General features: G+C 45.9%; 1 protein-coding gene and 1 long non-coding RNA gene across 8 annotated transcripts in view; one reads left to right on the forward strand and one right to left on the reverse strand.

The window, feature by feature from the left end:
- BCAS3 (BCAS3 microtubule associated cell migration factor) overlaps positions 1 to 23,846 on the reverse strand; it is a 565,907-nt gene that overhangs the window by 58,273 nt on the left and 483,788 nt on the right. The gene's annotated exons all lie outside the window — the stretch shown is intronic.
- The window catches only part of LOC309649802, a 38,452-nt gene continuing 14,938 nt past the window's right edge, over positions 333 to 23,846 (forward strand). Inside the window, exon 1 of the long non-coding RNA XR_014257309.1 lies at positions 333 to 684. This is a non-coding gene — a long non-coding RNA (uncharacterized lncRNA). The remainder of the gene's footprint in view (positions 685 to 23,846) is intronic.

A 23,846-nucleotide genomic window follows, 5' to 3' on the forward strand; every position in this document is an offset into this window, starting at 1 on the left:
TTCCTCCTGGAATCCAGCCAGTCATTTTTTGAAAAAGAACCCCTGTCACTTTAAGATTTGAGTCCCTTGCTTGGGCCATATATCAATGTTCCTCGCTGCAGTGGCTCTGCGGCCTGCTGTTCAAATTTGTCCAATTAGACACAGCCCCATGGGGTGGAATTCAGTGTGAAATCTGCCTGCCACTGACCAACAATGAATTGGTGTGTAGCTCCTCTGCTTTGCAAAGCCTTCGGGGAGCGCCAACACAGGTCTTCCCGGAGACGGCTCACCACCCCCCAGGCAGTGCCCAGTGCCCAGTGCCCTGAGGCTGAGGGTCACCCTTCCCACCCCAGCGGGGCCTGAGGACTGCACAGGGCAGGGCGGGATGGCACGAGGCTGCCCAAGCAGGTGTGGGATGGGGTGGGGGTTGGGAGTCGGTTCCCACAGACGTGAAAGGGTCAGGGCACCGTTGGTTCGGCTCAGAGTTCCTTGTCATGGTCGCTATTCAAAGAGCACAGAAACCAGGATTCTCTCGCTCCCTAAATGCAACTAAGCTACAGCCTGTGTCCTGTGCTGTGGGCCGCGGAGACACAGACACTCAAGCTCTCTGACCAGTAACTCAGTTGGCGACGGGCAGAGGGCCGGGCGCGTCTAAAGCACAGGCAAAGTGTTCATGATGGGACCCTCGTGGAAATGGGTTTTAGGGTAAGAATTTTTAACCAAAACCCTCCTTTGTAGTAACTCTCTAACTGATTTTTTTAAATGTTTTTAAATTTCTCCTCAAGAAGCTAAAACTTTTAGAAACTCATGAAATTCTTAGAGCACTAGACTTTTGAACATGGAGAGAGACTTTAGAGGTCATCTAATCTACATCCTCATTTGATAAACTAGGCGACTGAGATGAGGGAGAGGAAGTGACATCATACAATGTCCAAGGTCATACAACCAGTCACTGGCAGGGCGGGAAGCCAGGCTGGTGTCTCCAAGCGTGGCTCTTGCCTTCCTATTCGGTGCTGCCTTCCTTTCTGGGCTATTTCAGTTTGCTTTTTAACACATGGTCAACTCCGAGTCAGGACATATATAGATATACTAGAGTCAGGCTATGGTAGAACTGAGGTTACTTACGGGTATCATACACAATATAATATATAAATATATGTATTTGTTATAAATACATATTTAATCCCAGTTCTAGTTTTCTCTGCATGATCAATTCACATAGGAGCCGTGGGCTTTGGTTTCATCAGTGTGTACAGGGAAGGAAGCTGGGGGCTGTAAGTACTCCGAAGTCTCCCATTCATTCATTCATTCATTCATTCACTGAAGCATTTACTGAGTGCTTAGCATGTGCCGGGCACTGGGAACACCAGAGGTAGAGAAAGGAGGGGTCCTGACAGGAAGAGGGAGCCACAGAAGTGCTCTAGCAGACGCGTGTGAGGAGTGCCCTGGGAACACAGAGGAAGGAGGCCTGGGCCGAAGCTGTGTGAGGGTTCCAGCTGGAAGCTAGGGTGAGCATGATGAAGGGACCCCAAACACCTCACAGACACTAGCAGCTCGAATCCTGTCTCCCACCCAAGCTGACAGTGAGTTATCATTCTCCTCCGGGAAGAATGCACGAATGGGAAGGGAACAGGTAGTCTGGGAAAGAGGGGAAACGAAGAGGCAGCTAACCCGCCTGGCGACCAGGGGGCCCAAGGAAAAGTCGGGCTGCCTGCTTCTGCCGGATAGCTTACGAGCAGTGGAGCACAGCATATGGGCCGTCTGCTTCCTGGGGAATCTGCACCGTGGTGATGAATGGTCTCTGGGTCTTCGGAGGGAAGTGGGGGCTACTAAGGAAACAGAGACCCACCTTTTGACTGAGATGCCATATGGAGGAAGGAACTGGGGAGCGTGGTCACCGTTCCCTCCCCAAGTTCACCCCCTCCACACACCTTCAAGTGTGGAATTTTAAGATTTTTTTTTTTGCCACGCTGTGTGGCTTGTGGGATCTTAGTTCCCCAACCAGGGATTAAACCCAGGCCCACAGCAGTGAAAGCACAGAGTCTTAACCACTGGACCACCAGGGAATTCCCTAAGATATTTCTTTTTTTTTCCCCCTAAGATATTTCTGAAAGCACTTTACATTATCAACTAATTTTCTCCTTCAAACCAGTCCTCAAGGTAGGAAGGATTCGTTTTATTGCTTCATTTTACAGAACAGAAGACCCAAGGCAGCTCAGGGCCATTCCTATGTCTATACAGCTTTCTAAGGAGTGTCAGAGCTGAGAGTGGGACCCAGGGCTAGAACTCCCTGAGGCCAAATTCTCACTGCATTACTTATTTTCATGTTGTAGCAGAATGCTCCACATATATTCATATTTAACCAGTGAGATTTCATAGGAAAAAATAATCAGAATGGGTTATAAATGAGTCCTTCCCCCTGGGGAAGTTTGGGCTCTAGACAAAAGTCTTCTCATCTTTAAAAGACTCCCTTTTGTGAAATGAACAATCTGGCCCGTGGTCATCAGCTGTCTAAGAGACCGCTGGGTTACAGCGAATTTCCCCATGTGATGCTAAATCCATGTGACCATTATCCTTTTTTTCTTTCTTAATTCCTTTCTTTCTTTCCTTCCTTCCCTCTTTCTTTCTTTCTTTCTTTCTTTCCCTCTCTCTCTTTTTCCTTCCTTCCTTCTTTCTTTCTTTTTTAAACCAACTGCTTAGCAGCTCAATCAAATTAATTGTGGTGCTTTCAAAAGGCATCAAAATAGCCATGACTCTCCCTGAGAAAAAAAGGAAGGCGCCTTGTTTTCAGGAAAAGATGTAAAGTCCTCACTCTAGAGTACTCAAACAGATATTCATGCCATGACAAATCCTCCCTTTCTCCCAGAGCCTTTTTTTAAATTTTTTATTTTAAAGGGAGACTTAAAAATATCAACACCAATAATGAGACTATATTCTCAGCTTACTTCTGGCCAAATTTTATTTTCAGCTTTGAGTAACTGGGAGTTCTTTATGGTCAAGGACAAAAAAACAAGAGGCTGGAAAAACCTCATTAAAGAGCTGAGCGACACAACTCACTTGTTCGAAATGAAGTGGAGGCCAGAGAGGGGGAGGAGAAGGGGAAGAAGGGTGGGAGGCATGGGGAGGCCATGCCCTTGGCCAAGCCTCGGGCCTGAAGAAATGTCCCAGCTGAATCGTGGCTGAGATACAACCTCACTCCTAAGAGGACGGCGGAAGGCTTGCAGGGATGGGTATAACCCCAGGAGGCAGTCCTGGTCCTCACCAAGAGTGAGGAGAGGAAAGAATTCCTTCTGTTCCTATGAACTGCTCAGTTTGGCAGCTCCCCTAAAACAGAATGTTCCAGAGACTAGCACCTTCCCTCAGAGTGAGACCCTTTCATTTGAGTGGGCTTTACAATGAGCAAGGTGCCTTTACATATGAGCTCATTCATTTTTTTTACATACTGGAGTATCGTTGATGAACAGTGTTGTGTTAGTTTCAGCAAAGTGAATCAGTCATACATATGCATGTATCTATTCTTTTTCAAATTATTTTCCCATTTAGGTTATTACAGAATACTGAGCAGAGTTTCCTGTGTTATACAGTAGGTCCTTGTTGGTTATCTATTTTAAATATAGCAGCGTGTCAATCCCGAATTCCCAGTCTAACTCTTCCCCCACCCCTTACCCCCCCAGTAACCATAAGTTTGTCCTCTAACTCTACACATGAGCTCATTTTTGCCTCATCATTGTAACCTGAGGAAATAAGCGGGAATTCATGTTATCATTCATGTTTTACTGATGAAGAAACAAAGCTGAAACTTAGAGAGGTCAAATAACGTGCCTAAGGTCACACAGGCTGCAAAGCCTAAAATCCAGCCGTCCGGGGTTCTTCATGCTACTCTCTCTTGTCTCCCAACCAAATCATAGGCCAGAGTGGAGAACACCAGGCCAGGTTGCTTCTCATAGTCTAGAGCGGCCACAAGGACAATTTGCTGGTCGTTCTTCCTAGGGCTTGCTCCAGCGTGAAGAATTTCTGATGACAAAGGCCCAAAAGCCAACCGAAGTGACAGCAGTGTGAGGTTCCCCAAAAGCACAGGGAGCCTAGTGGTCCACAGGGCTACCCGGATGCCCTCAGGAGCAGAGGGCTTCCTGGCCAAAGCCTCACACCGCCCAAGGCCAGATGGCCTCTTCTTGGGGGTCATCAGCCACGCGCCAGCACTGCGTTTGCTCGTGTGTTTCCTCCTGGCCTAGGACCACAACGAAGCTCTTTGAAAATGGAGGTCATGAGCTGCCCAAGAAGCCAAAGGATGGATGGGCACAGGGAGAGGAGGTGGGAGCGGAGGCGTGAGTCCATCTCTCAGTCAATTATAACCAGAATCTTTCTTCTTCTGCTACTGCTCTGTCCTTCCTTGGGTCAGTAAAGGGTGACCATTTAATTTCATGCCACATCTTTCCAAAGAACTGGATGTTACAAGGAACTGAGACCCTACTTTAAACAAATAAGCAAAAAAGGGAAATCTGGGGCTTCCCTGGTGGCGCAGTGGTTGAGAATCTGCCTGCCAATGCAGGGGACACGGGTTCGAGCCCTGGTCTGGGAAGATCCCACATGCCGCGGAGCAACTAGGCCCGTGAGCCACAACTACTGAGCCTGCGCGTCTGGAGCCCGTGCTCCGCAACAGGAGAGGCCGCGATAGTGAGAGGCCCGCGCACCGCGATGAAGAGTGGCCCCCACTTGCCGCAACTAGAGAAAGCCCTCGCACAGAAACGAAGACCCAACACAGCCAAAAATAAAAATAAAATAAATTAAAAAAAAAAAAAGGGAAATCGGAGATACCACATTTTTAGTTATGTTTGTAAAGCTCATAAGAAAACAAAGCTAGATTAAGGATTCAGAAGACTTGAATTCTAGTCTCTGCGACTTACTAATTATATGATATGGGAAAATCTTAAATTCTTGAGGCCTCTTTCTTTAAAATCTGTAGTATGAACTGACAGCAATAATCCCTGCCTATATCACCGCATACTTTAAGGTTCATCTGGGATAACGTATACGACAGCTATTTGTAAGTTACAGTATTATACACTTGTGATGTATTATTATTTTTATTATGACTGAAGAGCTTGTTTCAGGCAGATTGAAGAAGTCCTCTTTGCCTGTTCAGAAAACATATGAAACATCAAAAGCAAATATTAGAGAACGTCTAATTATATCCTCTGGGTCCTGTCACTAAAGCAGGTGAATGTTTTGTGACTTAAGAAAAGTAAAAGAACTGCGCTGAAAAAGGAGCTTGCAGTCAAATACTTTCTTTCACCTGTGTCGCCTGGCTGAGAGTCCAGGGACAAGTGAGGAACCCAAGTCTTTTTGGCTCGAAGCGTAGCTCTCTAGGAAGAAACTGCTTGGTGTAGAAGAAAAGACTGGGTTTTAGAGTCAAAGCGACCTGAGTTCAAATTCTAGCTCTGCCAAAGTCTAGCCATGCCCCTGGAGCAATTTATTTAACCTCTTTGGGCTTCAGCTGCTAACCTGAAAAATGGGGATGAGAATCTCTATTCGTGCAGAGTTGCCACAAGGATTTGGAATTCTGTATGTAAAGTGACTGGCCTGTAGCAGATGCTCACTGTAAGTGATCTTATACCTTACATATCTCCTAAAATGTCATAAACTTCTAGTGACTCGCTGAAGTAGGTAGATATGAGAGAAACAATGTAAAGACAATAGTATGGTAGCATGGAAAACCTAGGCTTTGAAGACCTGGGTTACTAGCTGTGAGACCACGGGCAGGGAACAGCCCAAATGTCCTCATCTGTAACACAGGAAAAATACTGTACTGTCAATGTAAAGACTACAAGACACAAACTAGGAAAAACTCCAGAATGTCAAGCATATAATAAGAGATCAATAAATATCAATTATAGGGCACAATTCATTTTCTCAATTTACCCCTTTTCAGTTCACTACGTCTGAACTTTCCCTGGGCAGGCATCATAACATATTACATGGACTTCTAAATTTCATTTGCTCATTGTTTCTCTAGAGCTACACGGAAAAGCATATATGTACAAAAGTGGCCAATTTTTTTTCCTGGCCCACCACGTAGAAAATGTCTTGGTTTTTCCTTCTTTTGGCAAACATCTGGGGTCTTGGACTTAAAATAATGGATAGCTTTAGGACAACGAGAGTGTAACAAGCATTTGAGGATGATTCTAGAGAGTAAACATCAGAGATACAGGTGTATCTTGTGTACCTCAGATGTTTTCCCGTCTCTCATTTCCTCTTCCTCCTGCTGCCATCCTTGGCCTCTTGTGCTCTTGGACAGCATTACATACACCTTTGCTGCCACATCTGTTCTCATAAATCTAATCCAGAGATGCCTCTTCTCTCTCAATTCCCATCTTGCCTACTTTATCATCTTATTAGAATCCATCTCCTTAGCTGGACCAGGTCTCATTTCTAGTATTCTTAGAAATACAGTAGTCAACGAATAAACGTATGTTTATTTGCTATTTCTGTATTGGAAGAATGGAACTAAAGTCTAGAGAACCAGTAAAAATACACTTGTTCCTATGGAAAATTTCTCATAATAAATGCATAGAAAAAACAGACTTGTTTTCTGAAAACTATGAGTTCACGCTGAAAAAGACATTTGAAATCCACCTTCAAAGATACACACTACTTTTCATTTTAATGGAATTATAGCTATTAATCTGATTAACGGCTAACAGAGATAACAGTACTGCACAAGAGAGGAAAAAGAAATTACTTTAGTCAATGTCAAAATGACAAGCCATCAAAAATTTGTGGTTTATTAAGAAAAAAAGAGAAGATCTCTTAAACAGACCTAGATAGCCTGGCAAACTTTTGAATTTAATCTTGTGATACACTGTAACAACAAAAGGCCTCTATAGCATATCAGGCAAATTTATAAGAATATGATCAATACATCTGACATATTATTTAATTATAATCTCTAGTGACAGAGACAATATGAAAACCTAGCATCAATATTCTGACAGTGGAATAAATAAATAGATATAATTATTCCTCATACCAATCCCAGCAGAATTGTAAATTATCAGGCCAGACTGTAGATCTGAGTTCTAAGGTTTCCTTAATATGATAGAGTTTGATGCAGGGGGTGTCATATCACCAATATCATGCCTTTTTATTAGAATGTAAGGGTCTCTGAGGATTTCAAGTTCAAACGGTCAGAACGACCCCATGTTCTCTACATATTACTAGTATTCCCAGATCATGGCTTCCTACTGGGATACACAGATGGGGGAGAATTCTGGGGAGGGAAGAAGGCCACAGGCAGGGGCAGAAGCAGGAGCTGAGAATCACTGCGCACCCTCTGAATCCTGGAATCTAGACTCAGAGGCAGGAGCCCTTACCCATCATTTCACAGAGCACGACAATGAGAACCAGAGAAGAGAATGGACTTGCTCAAGGTCACGAGGCTTCCTGGCAGGACCAGGTCCAAACCCAAGTTTCACGACGCACAGTACAAAGCTCTTGCTATGTCACCACGGGAGAGAAAGCAATTGCTGAGGTGGTCAGCTAGAACACGGCCAATATAGCCATGGCTATTATCATACCGACAGAAGGAATGCACTCTTCAGCGAGAGCCAAGAGAAATTATAGTTAACATTTAACATTATGGGACCAACTTCAAAGGTACTCCAGCTGGACTCTAATAATGGGAGATGAAACTGCTGACGCTAGCAGAAAGTTGCAGGTGGACAATTCGGGCTGGAAATAGCGCGCGTCCTTGGAGCAGGAGTGCTCTGCAGAAACCCCACACGAGGCTGCCGCCTCACCGCAGGGCGGGGAGAAGTATGGGAATAACCTTTTCGTCTGTGTGTGGTTCAAAATGTTGTTAAGCTGTTCATTCCTTGTTGAGGCTACAGGACACTTAGAAGTGGCCACACTTGCCGTTTGGGGGAGCAGGGCATGGCTGCTGATGGCAGTGGGAAAGGGACATGGTGCTGCCTCGTGGGCGTCAAGGAAGACTATATTTTGCTACAACTAGAGGAGGGGAGGAGAGGAGACAGCTGCTGCTTGGAGGCCCCCAAGGAGTAGAGATTGGACACTGCAAATCCTGGAGCCTGAGAAGGGAGGTTCCAATGTAGAAAAGTCAGTTAATTCTGGCATCTCTACTCCTGCCTCAAAAAAAAGGGCAGAGTTCATCTGCGGAACCCTTACTAACTTTTGGCCACAGACAGTCTCTTAAATGAAGGGTTGATTCCACCTGGCAGGGAAGCTGTCCATTCTTTTTTCAGCAGGTTCTAGCCCCTCCTAGCCAGGGGTCTGGTCCCCAGTGTGATGATGGAAGGGGAGGAGGGGAAGGGTGGGACAGAGCTCTGGCAGCAGAAGAGGTCTCTGCCCCAGCTTCCTGTACATCCTGGGACGCCCAAAGCACAAACACTGCCCTTGTAGCCCCTCCACCGCTTGGTTTGACTTGTCAGGCCTGCAGAGCCGTGTCGGTCAGGGCAACCTGGCACGTTCTACCTGGTTCCTACCACCCTCAGATCTCACCCAGGTTCTTGGTCCAAGTATGCCCTCAGGTGGGTGGAGGGGAAGAGATCAGCGTCCGGCCCCCCATGGCAGAGGCTGTGCCTCTGCTCTAATAACTACGCTTCTGTTCGCTCCCTGAGGATGAGTCCCAGGGGTATCTGTGCACTGGATCCCTGCCCCGAGCAGCGTCAGCTGTCTAGGAACAAGCCCGTGCCTTACCCTGCCATCCACCATTCTCCCGCCCCACCTAGGAGAGTCTCGCTGGAGGTTCAACCTGCTACAGGGCTCCACTGCCAGCTGCCCCTGTTGCTGCTACCAGCCCACCAGGTCAGGCCTGACTCTCCGCACAGGCCCAAAGCAAGCAGGTGTTTGAGAAAGGCTGCTTGCTGATAAGGAAAATAACATCATCTGTAGATGAATGAATGAAAGCATAAAAGCATCTGACCTATTATTTAGGCAGTGTTGCCCTTATGTTGTTTGATTACATCCTATTATATACGGCATCTCTGGGTGGGCTCTGGAGAAGAGTCCCGTCTCTCACTGGTCCATCGGCTTTGTCCTGAGCTAGTGAGGGTGGCAGGAAGATGTGGAGCAGAGGCTTCTTAAAAGCCTGGCAATGGAATGCGCATATCAATCGAATACCTGGGAGGAAACAGCTAAATATAATATAGTGGATCTAATACATACATATATTAAGTTTAGAGAGAAGAGACTACTCTTTGGAAACCTGAAAGTTTTAGGAAAATAAAGCAGCGAAAGCAACTTTTATACCTGCTGTACCCAGCTCAGACTTGCATACGGAGTCTCCCTAAGTCTGATGGCACCTTCAGTGTCTGCTGTGAGGAAGGAATTTTGGTTCCCACAGTAGCAGTTCCACGGAAGGACTGGCCATGGCCGGAGTTTGCTTCTTACACCAGCCGATCGAATGCATGAGGAATTTCTTAGGGGAAAACAGCTAAACGTAAGTTAAGTTGAAACTGTTAATTCAATAAACCCAAATGGCAGGAATTGGTGGCTATTACCCTGAGGAATCGAGCACAGCATGCAGAGTCTTGCTGGTGAGCGTGAGTAGGTGTCGGGCCTGAGAAGAGGGCCACGCCATTCAGAGGGCCTGGGTTTCTTTTCTGAAGAATCTGCCTCTTCTTTCTATTTATTTCCTCTCCCTCCCTCCCTCCCTCTCTCCTTCCTTTATTTCTTGGATCAAACACTAAGTATATACAGCTCCATGACCCTATCTTTGTTGCTCTAAGAATGACATCTTAGGCTCCCCTCCCAAACAGCCCCCATTCAGTACACATTTGCTGAGTTCCTGCTGTAGATCAGACATGACTCTAAGCACCAGAGAATCCCAGATGGAAAGATCAAGTCCCACCCCTGAAGAAGTGCAGTAAGAGATGAGGGGGGACGATGAACTAGATGGGGGGACGATGGAGGCAGAGTTGAGGTATTGGCCATGGGAACCACTGAGCTTACTGAGGGGTGAAGGACAAGGCTGTGCGAAGGTGCTGCCACTTGAGGGGGCTCCCGAAGGAGGAGCAGGTGGCATCTGGAAGATGGGAGGGAAGAGGAGGTGAGGCGAGGGGGAGAGTGAGGGGACATCCCAGGGAATGGTAGGAGCAAAGGCAAAGGGGCATGAGACGGGGGTCAGGGAACGGCAAGCCATCTGGCCTGTTCAGAATCCAGGTCCCACGTGGGGGAGGAGTTAGGGGTGTGGGTGGAGAGACTCGAGGTTAGAGAGGATCGCTGGAGCTCACTGGCCTGTAATCCTGGCGCTGTTATTAACCAGCGACCCTGTGCTGCCCCTTCCATGGGCTTCTCTGCTCTGAGGTGAGAGCACAGGCACCAAGGCTGAGGGTCAGGTCCGCAGTTGTTCTTCAGGCTCTCCTGGGCCTCAGTACAGGGAGTGCGGGCTGAGTTGGGCAGGGGTGCAGGAGGGCACGCCATTGGAATGTTTGGGAGAGGATTAAAGGCATTTTCTAAGCAAACAGTTCCTCAGATGGGTGAAGGGGAGCTCCAACATCAGACAAACGCGGTGCTTGCTAAGAGCGTTCAAATCTGGAATTCCCTCTGGTGGCTGAAATCAACATCTCTGACACAGGCAACCTGGACAAGCCCGATCTGTAAAGACCATTATCCACTCCCTGGGTACGATTTATTGGCCCAGAATATCAGGTTAGCGAGCCGAAATAATTAAACATCAGGCCAGCTGTTTTAGGCAATTAGGTAACATTTTTCATTTAGGAGACCACACAACAGAGAGGAGAGAATCGAGAGATAAGACCTGCGTTTTGATTTACGGAGTCTCTGCTGCAGATAAAGCCCAGCTTTTTGGAATCCTTCAGGCAATTACTATTTCAGGCTTGGCAAGAAATGGAGGCTGAAAGTAACTATTGGGCTTGTCTTGGCAAGACTCAAAGTCACTGTAGTTGTACGGTCGTCCCGGGCAGCGGCGGAGGGGAAAGTCAGTGGCAAGAGGAAGCCAGGAACCGTAGGGCCATTAGGAGGGCTATTGCAGGCTGGGAGCTCAGGGGAGGCCAACTCTGGCCTCCCACAACACGTTCTTAGAGAGGGAATGCGGTCAGATGGAGAAGGCCCAACCCTGCTTGTCGGGATCCTGTGGTTCCCTTTCTGGCATCTGTTCTTGTCAGTTCTGTGGGCACTGCTTACACTCCCTGCCTGAGCATCCTTTCCTGTAAAAGAAGAGGAGGGCTGAGCACACTTGTGTGTCGGGGGGCGGGGGGGAGAAGGAAAGAAGTGTGACTGGCCCAGTGATGCTGGCTTGGGACACTTGGAGGGGGAGGGGCGGGGGTGGATACAGACAGCAGAAGACCTAGACTTTAATCTCCTCCCTACCCCTCACCTCGTCGGCAAAGAGACTTTGCTCAAGTCACTTCCCCTGCCTGGGCCTCAGTTTCCACAGCATTAAGCCCAGGAGCTGGATTCGACCAGATGATCACTAACGACACTCCTCGTTCTCACAGCCTACTCTCCTAAGACGCCAAAGAAGATAAACGGCTGGGCTGAAGGCATGCAAGTTTTTCTCTGAATGGAAAAGAGAAAAGGCCTGTGTGCTCCAGCTGACGTTCTCCGAAAAATCCTGGAGCCAACGCTAAGTATGGGGCGGGGAGCGCGGGGCCGTCTGAGGAGACAGTGGGCCCGCGTGTGGTCACTGGCGACACTGGAGTGAAACGTCTCTTGCGCGAGCTCTTCCACTTAATTGGGAGCTTGCCTTTCCAGTTGTATATTTTTATCCTGCACCCTGGAACCCAAACCATGAGGTCTGCTGCCAAAGGCTGCTTCTTGTTTAATCGTTAACTGCCTCGGCCCCGCCGAGCTCTAGGCCAGCCGGAAAGGCCTCCTCCAGAGGCCGCACCTCCTCGGCCAGCGGGACTCGAGGGAGGACGCAGCGCTGGACCAGAAGCCCAGCTCCGTCCTGCAGCTCTGGAAGTAAACCCCCTACACTGGCCCACACAAATCCCAGTTCAGCCGGGCCTCTCCTGTGGGGTTATTCTGGTAACAAAACGCTGGAGATCAGCAATTCTTTTCTACTCTTACCCACTCTCAGCGAGGAGCCAACTGGGCTATTCCTTAGGCTCCACTTTCCGTGTCTGAAATGTGGTTGAAAACTAATATTCCAGATGTTTCCTCATGTTTTAAGTGGAACCACAGATTACGCTTCCTGCAGGAAGGCAGTGTGGCACAGTGGAAGGAGGGCAGTCTTTGGAGTCAAACAGGCATCTGAACGGGGGCTCTGGCCTTTAGAGCTGTATGGCCCTGAGAACCTCTCGATTCTTTGAACCTCGGTTTCCTCTTATATGGAAAAAACAGGATTCCTGTCTACTCGGTGGCAACCTCCACGAGCACAAAGGCTTGTCTGATTTGTTCATCGTTAACGTAGTCTACGCCTCACACAGAGTAGGTTTCTCGATTAGTACATAGCAAGTCTGTGATTTAAAACCTCACAGGATTTTGAGGAGCCCAACAGGATTAAAGATATGAAGTGCCTAACCTAGTACCTGGGCTTGGCAAGTGCTTCTTCACTAGTCTGCAGTGCCTGGAGACATATTCCTTCTCCTGAGTGGAGTGGATGCTCAAAGAAGAAGACAAGTCCTGGGTGACGCTCATCGAAGTAATGAAGAGGCCACCTTCCCTTGTGGGAGAAAAGACAGGCACTTAGAAGCCTGTTGGTTTGGGGATCTTTTGCTAAAACTCACTCTCCGGCCATGGAAAAAGGAGCCAATCTGATGCAAAGCCACTGATGTCACGGATGGCGGTAGGAAGCCTTCGGTAATACCAATGGCTTCCTGGCCTTAGGGTCTTCCAAGGAGATTCACACAGGCGTGGAAACCAGATTTTCAAGGGCCCTGGGTACACTAGACTATTGTTCCAGGACAGAAACAACTCAGAACAAAATGATGAGTGGGATTTTCCTTGCATTGGCCACAATACATATGTTTGTTCAAGAAAAAAAAGTTGGAGTGAGAAGACATGAACGTCTGCTGCTAAAGAAAAGCCTGTTTGTGCCAGTCACAGTGGTGAGATTGTTCAGGGAGTTCATCCTGAAAGTCCAATTACCCCAACAGCATGGCCAAGGTCAGTGCCATTTTGGGGTGTGGCCACACTCCAGCCTCTTCAGTACCAGATGTGAATTACACAGGGTATCTGCCTTGTGGGAGAACTGGCATCCGCTGGACGGTCCAGCCCATCTGGCTGATACCATGGTTCTCCTTGCTGCATTCCGTTTCCTTGGACAGACCTGTCCAATGGATACGCCACAGATCCTGTAACATGTACGATCCTCAACTGGGATCTGGAGCCACTGTTTCTAGGGGGTAAATCAGGGAGAACTCTCCCAAGGGCCAGCACCTCTTAACGACGACCCAGGGCTCACATTTAAGGAGCAAGAGCTCAAAAGATCCTCCTGCTTCATTTCTAACTGCCAGAAACCACATCAGTTTGGAGAAGTACAAGCCTCAGGAGGCTGAGATGTGACATGACCTATCTGCCCTAACAGTTGACTTAAAAATGTATCTTTTCAATACAGGATGCCAAGTTCCCTTCTGCCCTATATTTCAGGGGGATTTAAAAGCAACAATTTACCTACAAATTCTTCAAGCAGCCTAGGAATGAGTATACGGTGACTCCTTCAAATAGTGGATAATGTGTCCTGATGTGGATTTGAAAAACAAATATCTAAAATTTTCACAGACCAAACAGTTTGAATAGAGATCTCAAATTTGACTGCTGAAGAATGTAATTCCATCAACCAGAGGAAGATCGGATCTTAGAGAGGTGCCATCACATAGACTCTCCAACCTCTGAGGGGTTAGTTATAAAATTTCCCCAAAGAAAGTTAACTTTAAATCAATGTCATAAGATAAATCTGTATGTGCTGATATGGAAAGCAAGTTAGGCTCTCTGTATAGTAGGAGCTTAAAGAAGAAAAAAAGGATAGGTATACATATATCACATTTATATACATTCACACAAAATATGTGAAAATAGTAATAACAGCTAATAATTATATACAGCATTTACTGTCAGGCAGTATTTTCTGTGTGGTGGGCAGGCAGTATTTTAAGTGTTCTACATGTATTAACTCACTGAATCCTCACAACAACCCTCGGATGTAGGTACACTATTTTATGGATGAAGAAATGAGGCACAGAGAGGTTAAGTAACTTGCCCAAGGTGACACAGCTAGTAAGAGGCAGAGCTGGGAACTGAAGTCAGAGCAGACTGCTCCAGAGCCCATGTTCTAATCCACTGAACTGCCACTAACGTCCTGGAAGATCCTCAGAAGCCATCTGGAACACAGCCTTCCCTCTTCTGCGTTCTACCTTCCTGCCACCTGCCTCCCCAAACACACGCAGGTCAACAGAACTGGGAGTCCTTTTTCTCTCACAATATTTGCCACTAGAATGACCTGTTTATACAGAACAAGACGGGGAGCTCGCGGAGGGCAGGGCGTGGAGGCGGGATCCTCGTCATGTCTCTCACACCTCTAATTTTTTGTTCATAGCTTGGCTCGGTACCTGGGCTCAGGGGAAATACTGGTTTCTGAGAGATGGTTCACATGTGGGCCAACGAGAGAGATTTGGGAGTTCTTTCAATGGTCTCATTTCTGATTATTCAAAAGACCCATCAAAACAGGGATGGATGAGTGGGTCAAAGAGATGGGAGCCCATATACATATATATGCATAACAGGGAAGAAGGGCTGGAAACCTGGAAGCTGGGAGAAGGAAGAAATGTGATCTCTTTTGGTCCGTCCACCCGGCAAACCTCTGGCAATCCCCACTGATAACTGAGAACCAGGACCACATTCATTAACCCCTGAATTCTTATATTTATTAGTATGAACCATAGGGACGGCAATGACTAATTCCCACCACATGGCTGGGATTCGGCTTCCTTATTAAGGAAACAAAAAGTGGTAGCCTAAATGCTGTAGGTTTTTATAAGGAAAACTGCATTAAGCATAAGCCTTTCCTTTAATTTTATACCTTCGTCTTGAACCACCAACGTGCTCATTTGCCAGTGTTCATGGCTTCCTTTTACAAATTGCCATTTGACCTCATGAGCTGCTTCTTACCAGGGTATGTAGATTCATGGGAGCCTCCTGGCCTCCCTCTTGTCATCCTGTCCTTCCTCCTTAACCCATGAACCCATAAAATAGGCCACTGCTTTCCCACAGAAGCTACTTCACAATCCAAAAGCACCTGGGTCACCTCTCCAGCTCTAGACGTTGCTCAGTGTGCCTCACATATGGGTTTTTCTTGGGAAGAAGGATGCACCTCAGGGAGAGGAGGCGATGCCTATCTGAGATGGGACTTGTTCTTTCTCAGGGAGAACAAACACGTGAAAATGTTCTTTCATGCCACGATGAAGCTGGGATGCAGAGGGGTAACTGAGGCAGGGAAGGGTCGGGGCCACGCTGGCCACGCCATGGCCCCTCTGACACCCACTTCGGGTCCACTGATGCCCCTGTAAGTGGCTCCCTGCTATGTCTCCTACAAAAGGGCAATTTGGGGAGTAATGCTCTAGAGTGTAGTACCCCCGAGTTCTCCCCACACCAGTTCCCTTAAAAAATTTCTATTACCTCTACCTAATCCCTCATTATCAGAGAATGAATGGGGGGGAAAAAGGAGGCTCTGGATATCTCTTCCATCTTGAAAAATTTGAGATGCTTGCGAATCGGTGGAGAATTATCTAATTCCCCTATAAACATTCTCACACAGGCTAAGGTTCTTTTTTTTTTCCCCCCTATTACTAAACCCAGGGCTGAAAGGAACATTACTCCTTGTGGGGGAAGAAAATTAACCCTTGTTTGGGTCAAGCATCATGGAATCCAAAAGGAAACAGGATTCCACGCTTAAAACACTCAGAGGATGGGAGAGATAGGTCCTCAGCACCTCTGCTGGCGGAGTCCATGTGGCCGGATGGAGGGGACAGATGTAATACTCCCCCAACCTACTCATACTTTGGTACATAAACTTTATAAGTACAATGTTGCCAGATTCCGGTGCATAAAAAAGTAGCTGAAAAAACTCAAACCATAAATAATGCCAAGTAATAAAGGAGGTGAATGTTTCTGTTATTAGATTCTTTCATTGTATAAATCTGTTTAATAAGCTGGCTAGGAATCACTGATAGAAAACAGACTTAGTATGGTGTTACAGACCAACCCGTTCCAAAAGGCCAGCAAGGGAACTCGTGCCAAGTTATATTTTTCTGTTCTTAACCAATGCAACTTAAAATGTGATTGTTGTTTCCTTGTTCAAAAATGGAAAATGTCTTATGAGGCTGTGTTTGGAGGGAGCACATGGCATGCGTGCGTGGCCTCTCTCCCTCCCCGCCACCCCGAATACTCAGCATTTGAAGGCACTTTACCGTATTTATAGATCATGCTGCCTTTTGTCTTACTCACTGAGAGGGACTGGGGTCTGTGTATAACTCCTACTTTTTAGAGTCCTATTTCTCAACATTTATATGTGTGTGTTTAGAAAAATCCCTCCAAATATCCTCCTTTTGACCCAAGAACCATGGCAACCACTTTGGCTAAAGAAATTCACTGAACACTAAAGGGGGTGGGATGGGATGGGGGTGGTGGATAGAATGGAGGTCTCTGAGGTCACATTCATCTTCCAACACGATGGTCTCTAACGGCTTGATGTTTTTCTGGGGTTGGTTACTATCATCGTGATGGGCTGTAAAATGAAATGTTATAAACTAGCTGAGGGCTTGAGGAGAAATATTTGCCAAATGGCACAGACGACAATACCGGGAGTCCCCACGCACTCAGGCACATTCACAGGGCTTGGCCACTTGTACCCCCTCCACCGCTGGCCTGTCTACTTTCTGACCCTCATTCCCAGGTCCCTTTTCAGGAGGCCCACACGCAGCTAACTAGATAAAACAGAAGGTAATTGGATGAAATAGGTATTTATCTGCCCCACTTAATTAGTGTTTGGAAAATTTAAGTCTCAACAGTATAAAGGTACATCATTTGAAGATGCTCATAAAACTATGTTATATTTGTAACTCTGTATCGGATGTTTTGCTGTTAATTTTGCACAGGTCATATGGAAGTGCCTAAAGAAGGTGCCCCCCCAGTTAGTTAAAAGTTAGAATTAAATACTTTTAATTTGGTTATTTCCCAATGAGTTGGCCATTACGTTCTTAGTCAGGAATGTAACTCCTTCTAGAACACTGTTTACGTGGGAAACAGTAATTCAATGTAGAGCACTCGGACTCGAAATTAGCTAGAGCCTTCTCTGTAGTTTCTGGGATTTATATAGTTCTTTTTGTTCTGAATACTATTTGGCAGGGGGTGGCAAATCCCATTGAGGAAGATTGGGATTATTGCTGTTTTACACAGGTAGATGCCAAACACAGAAAATAAAGTTTAAAGGGGCCACTTAGTAACATACAACATGACAACTATAGTTAACAATGCTGTATTGTGTATTTGAAAGTTGACGGGAGAGTAGACGCTAAGAGTTCTCATATAAGAAAAAATAAATTGTAACTATGTGAGGTGATGGATATTAACTAATCTTATTGTGGTAATCATTTGGCAATGTACATGTGTATCAAATCTTTATGTTGTACACCTTAAACTTATACAATGTTATGTGTCAATTATATTGCAATAAAACTGGAAAAAAAATGAAAGGGGCTGCTCACATGTTAGCTAGAGGCTAAAAGAAAGATAATTCCATGGTTATTATGCTTACAGCTGTGGGAAACGCAATGGGAAAAAGAAAGGGTGGATTCGATGCTCCTCTGAGATTACTCTCAAAGAACTTGAGTCAAACTCTAGCAAATGCTAGTGACAGTAAGGGGAAAATGGGGAAAATGACAGGTAGTATTCACTGCTCTCCAAAGAGCAAACTAAAAACTGACAGAAAAATTTCCTTCTGGGAATAGTCCCAGAGGAATTACATGGCCGAGGAAGACTGCAGTGTACTCTTCAGACAGATGGGAACCAACATTAGGTGCCAACCCAAGCCCAACAGTAGGCTGGGCTCTTAGCTTCAGCCCTCCTTTTCTAATTCTGTGGCTTATGGGGAAGAAAAACCACAAGGACTCAGCAGAAGTGACTCTCTGACGAACACTGTCAGACCTTTGAGAAAATCACAGAAGCTGAGGATATTGGCCCAGAAGCTCTGATGCCAAATTGGCCAAGAGACCCAGAGCTGTTCCTAGAAAGATCTGACGCCAGGAAATAGCAGACTTAGAAATAACCATTCTACTTAAGCCTGGGGAAAAATCCAAAGTTCCGTTACGGAATGATTAATAAAAGTGCAGATCTATGGGCTTATTTTCCAAGAAATGTTTTAAAGAAAAGAGCTTCTTGAATTATCCTTGAAAATTAATACTTGGTGATACTGATTCTGTTCTACTTCTCAAGGTGAGTTTGGTTTTCATTTGAAGACAAAGCGAAGCCTGCTCACCTCTAAGAGCTAAATATAAGGCTGAAGTCTGGCTCCTATACAGTTATAACCAAACCACTATTACAGTGCCAAAGTACTTTGATTATGAGCAAAGTGTCCACAAGGATGTTAAAAAAGCACATCCAACAACAGAAAGTTCCATGTACACGTTAACCTCACGGGATCTTTACAACTCAGGGGCAGAGGCTCTAAGGGTTCTGTCCAAGATCACACAGCTCCCAAGAAGAGAAACCAGGACCAGGACTCGAGTGTACCTCCTTTTTTATACCACACTGCTTTCCCACATATAGGATCTGGGGCTTTATAATGCTCTCACTAACTGTTTGAAAACTGGAAACACATACTAGGGTGTTTGAATCAAAAGCCACCCACTGACGTGGACTTGGAAGTTAAGCCTCAGGGCCAAGTTAAGTGAAACAAGAGAAACGCACATAGAACTCAGAGATTATGGCATTCTCATTACACAACAACCTCTTTCTGGCGGGAGTGAGACAGGGAAAATAACAACAAAGGCAGCCATCATTAGTGATCACCTACTATGTGCTAGTGACTCTTCGAAGCATATAACATGTATTTACTCACTTAATCCTTATCGCAATTCAGTGTGTATGCATGTTCAACAGAGGAGCAGGGGGTTTAAGGAACTTGCTCAATTTTCCACTGTTACGCGGCAAACAATGGATTTGAACCCAGGCTTGTCAATCTTTCAGAGACCATGCCGTTTCTAGAATGTCAGGCTTTTTTCTGGTTGGGCTCAGCACTGCTTTTGGCTCACGGCTCCCCTTCACGGGGTGTGACGGGCGCTCCACTGCATTCTCCATTCCTCACTCTACAGTGAGTGCAAAGGCAAGTGTTAACCCAACTGAACAGCCGAGTCAGAGTTCAATGGATTCGTCATTTTCCTGGGATCATCTGGCAACCCCAAGAGATGCCTCCTCATTCACTAAGGCCAGTGTCCCATCTGTAGAGGAGTAGGGCTCTATAAAAATGTCAGCCCTCCTAAGAAAGGTCACACATACCTGTCACTTTGATCCTAACGTGAATAAAAACTTTAGAAAAGGATTGGGAAGGAAAATGGAGAGAACTTGAGGGTATTAAGCAATGGGAAGAGGCATGGTGGAAGTTCAGTACCCTATGGAAGTGCCTTCCCGTGGCTGGGACATTGAGGTGTATGTACAGAGTTCTGTAAAAGCCCAGAGGAGATGCCCACTCTCTCCCTCTCCCTCACTCCCTTCCTTCCACGGGGAGACAGGATCAGACGAGGAGGTGACATGTGTCCTGAGTTTCACGGTACGACTGAGAATGGAAAAAGCAAAAGTGAGAGAGGCATCCTAGGCAGCAAACAGTATGACTCACATGGGGAACCGTAAGGATTCAGGTGATGCTGAAACATAAAATTCAAGGCAGGAAGTGGTCGGAGCCGTGGATGTAGAGGCAGGCAGAAGCCAGAGCAAGGAAAGGCTCTGCAGACCATGCTAAGAGCCGCTGTGGGCAAACAGGGAGCCTCAGACAGCCCTCAGGCAGGACAGTGACAAGGTCAGAGCAGCAGTGTCACAGGACAGATAAATGGAAGCCAAAGTGAAGGTACGAAGAGCAGACAATGACAATACCGAGGAAATAACCAGGCGGTGGTAATAGGAATGAAAAGGAGAAAGGACAAATTAGAGAAATTTTAGGGGAAAAAAAAAAAATCAGCAGGAATTGGTGACTTATTTGTGTGGAGAAGGAGGCAGCAGTGAGGATGACCCCATATTTCTAGTTCTGTTGACATGATGGGTGGTGGGGCTACCAGCCCAGACTGTAAAATAATGGCAATGGTACTGCTGGGAGTGGAGCAGGGGTAGGACGGGTTAGGCTAGGGGAATGACGCCCACCCTTCATCCAGCCAGCCAACAAGTATCACGGAACACCTCTTTAGTGCCAGGCACAGAACTCGGTGCTGGGATCACAGAGATGACTTTTCAACCTCGACGGTTCAGGAGCTTACAATCCAGAAGGGAGTCAGAAATGTTAGCAGAAAACTACAGCACGTTGTGATACATGCTCAATACAGAGGGAAGAAAAGAGGATAGGGAAACACGGCTTCCACCTCAATCCACGCAGAGCCAAAGATAGGCGGCGGAAAGAGGGGAGCGCCGTCCCGTACCTGGCCCTCTTCCTGCGGGCTGGTCACTCCCCATCGCCCCCATACCCCTAAAAAGAAGTCAAGGACAGAAATGAGAAATGACAGCAGGAGGAGAAAGCACCGAAGTCCAATTAACAACAGGTGGTAAGGCTGTCAGTTCAAATCACTGTCCTGGAAGCCAAGCAGAGCTGGGGCTGAATCAGACCAGGGCTAGATCAGAATTCAAACTCTATAGAAACCTACGGCACTGATCACTCAGTGAAGCCCATGTGTTCCTTCTCACACACTGTACGTTTCTCTGGCAGCTCAGAAGTTCCGGGCGGCTGCTGTGTGCCCACACACAGGCGCTTGTTTACATTTTTTCCCCCACTCTCATGCATGAGGGACTATTTTTTTCCTTTTTTATTTTTAGGCCTCCTGCAGCAGTGTGCGGTTCTGCGTCCCCATACATTCTTTTCATTTTGTCTCAATAAGATGATATTCAAATATTATTTGAAAAATCAATAATATCCCCTGCTTTGCTGCATCAATAGAGCTGTTCAGCACACACGACAGTGGCTACGGTGCTTACGAATCCATCTCCGAGGTCCCACTGCTGGACCAGCCTTTGCCTTTAATGACCCACCTGAAAGGCAGGCTGGGAACTCATCACAAGCTGGGCTTCCTCAACATCCTTTCCATTGAATATCCTAGAACACGGATGGTTAGATGACACTGGAAGGGGCCTTAAAGACGGTCCCTCTCAAAGCCCTGACTGCACAGATGAGAAACTTGGGAAATGATCTACAGCCTAGATCCCGAGTCTACAGTCAGAACTATTCCATTTCACTGTCTTTCTCTACAATGTTTGAACTACTACAGGATTCTCTTAGATAAAAACACACCCAGGGGCCATAGCTGATCCTGAAAGTGAAGGGTCATATAAAGTAAGGTTGTCTTTTCTCTCCAAGTTGGAAAAAAAAATACAAGAATTCTGGAATTCTGTCACTTACCAGTGCAACCTAAACTCTCTCTATATTAGTTTTCTCCACAGTAAAATGGGAATAACAATGACATGGACTTTCTGGGTCTGTTGTGAGGATTGAATATGATAGCCTATGACTCTAGGTAAAAGGATTATTTAAAATAAGTGTAAGACTTATGTGTGGAACCTAATTTACGGCACAAATGAACCTATCTACAAAACAGAAACAGACACAGAGAACAGACTTGTGGTTGCCAAGGCGGCGGGGGTGGGTGGAGGGAGAGGGACAGACTGGGAGCTTGGGGTTAGTAGATGGAAACTATTACATGTAGAATGGGTAAACAAGAAGGTCCTACTGTACAGCACAGGGAACTACATCCAATCTCCCGGGATAAACCATAATGGAAAAGAATATAAAAAAAGAATGTGTACATGTGTATAACTGAGTCACTTTGCTGTACAGCAGAAATTAGCACAACATTGTAAATCAACTATACTTCGATTTAAAAATATTAAATTAAATTAAGTATAAGAAACTCTGTATCTTTATTTCTAGTTTTCAATTCATAATAAAGAGGATATTCCATTCCTCAAGAGTCTAAAAATGACCATACTAAAAAAAAAAAAAAAAAAACCAGAAAAATTTGCATTTCATTATTGGAATGGTGTGGTTAGCATGTTGAAGATTCTATTAGATGGTACCAATTTTCACATTAAGTGGACATGAGTTATTGCTGAACACTTGAAGCTATCTCTGGAGAATAAGACATCATAGCCACATAAATGGTAAAGTCAGATCCCATGGCGTGTCTTGATGTGACATTAAAAGACAAGATGAGAAAAGTCAAGGTATGCACCAGAGAGGACAGAAGAAGCATGGGAGTGGGGGACGGGAAGATTCTGGCTCTTTCTCCTGGCAGGGTGGGATGGGGCAGGGGTAATGAGCTGATTGTGCAGAGGATCTCTAATTTTTCTTAGCATGACCTGACAGAAATAACCTCTCCTCAGCAAGACCCTGGGTCTTTACAGAATGGTAATAAGAGTCCAAGGTGGCGCTGAGTCACCTAATTCTAGGGATGATCTAGCTTCTTTTTCATCTATCCCTTAAAAACCCCTTATATGAAAATATGAAATTACAATACACAAATTTGTGAGAGGGGGTAGAAAGGGAGCAGATTTTTCACACTGAAAAAGAATGATTTCTTTCTGATGAAAGGTCTTTTAAATTTTAATCCCATCCAGAGGTTACCAACGTGGGGTCCACAGGTCCCCAAGGGATCCATGGATAACATTCAGGTGGTCTGTGGAGTTGGATGGACAAAAAGTTCCACCTATATTTTCAGTAACCTCTAACTGAAATTTAGCACTTACATCAATTTAGGAATGTAGGCAGCAAACAGTAGTTAGTAGCGCCTACGACTGTCGTCAACAGAAATCACACTTTTATTGCACATTACTGTTACTGCAATTTACACAAGGGATTGGGAAACATTTTCTGTAAAGAACCAGATGGCCAATATTTTAGACTTTGAGGGCTATATGATCTCTCTCCAGCTGTTTGACTCCGCTATTGCAGCATGAAAGCAGGCAGAGATGACATGTAAATGAAGGAGCATAGCTGTGTTGCAATAAAACTTTATTTACAAAAACAGTCTGTGAGCTGTAGTTTGTTAATCCCTGGTGTACACACATTATGACTTTATAGTAGCGATTAGTTCTGGTTATTTAGTATGTTAAAATGTAAGTATTACTATATCATAAATGTGTAGGCACATAAAATATGTTAATAATTATGTTCCTATACATTTTATGCATTGAAAAATATCCTGCGAAGGGGTCCACAGGCTTTACTAAATTACCAATAGTCCATGGCAGAAAGATTTAGATGCCTTGTCGTAGATATACGTGCTTGTTGACAAATGACTGCTGGGCAGACTAGAGGTACTGGGGAAGAGGAAAGCTGGAGGAACAAAGTCAGCGTGGTAGAAGACACTGTCAACTTGAAGCTAATCAGATATGAAATAAAAACCTCCCTGGTCTTTCCATGGTAGGTGATGAGAAAAAAAGGAATTCTTTTCCGATTTTCAGTGACTGCATAAAGCGAGTTCCACTTTCTGTACATTTCTTCTCTCTCAGTTTAAGAAGCACTCACGGACCTCCCTGGTGGCGCAGTGCTTAAGAATCCACCTGCCAACGCAGGGGACACGGGTTCGAGCCCTGGTCCGGGAAGATCGCACATGCCGCAGAGCAACTAAGCCCGTGCTCCACAACTACTGAGCCTGCGCTCTAGAGCCCGCGAGCCACAACTACTGAGGCCGCGTGCCACA

Source organism: Balaenoptera physalus (genome assembly GCF_965194825.1).
Source record: "Balaenoptera physalus genome assembly, chromosome: 20".
NCBI classification, from domain to species: Eukaryota; Metazoa; Chordata; class Mammalia; order Artiodactyla; family Balaenopteridae; genus Balaenoptera; species Balaenoptera physalus.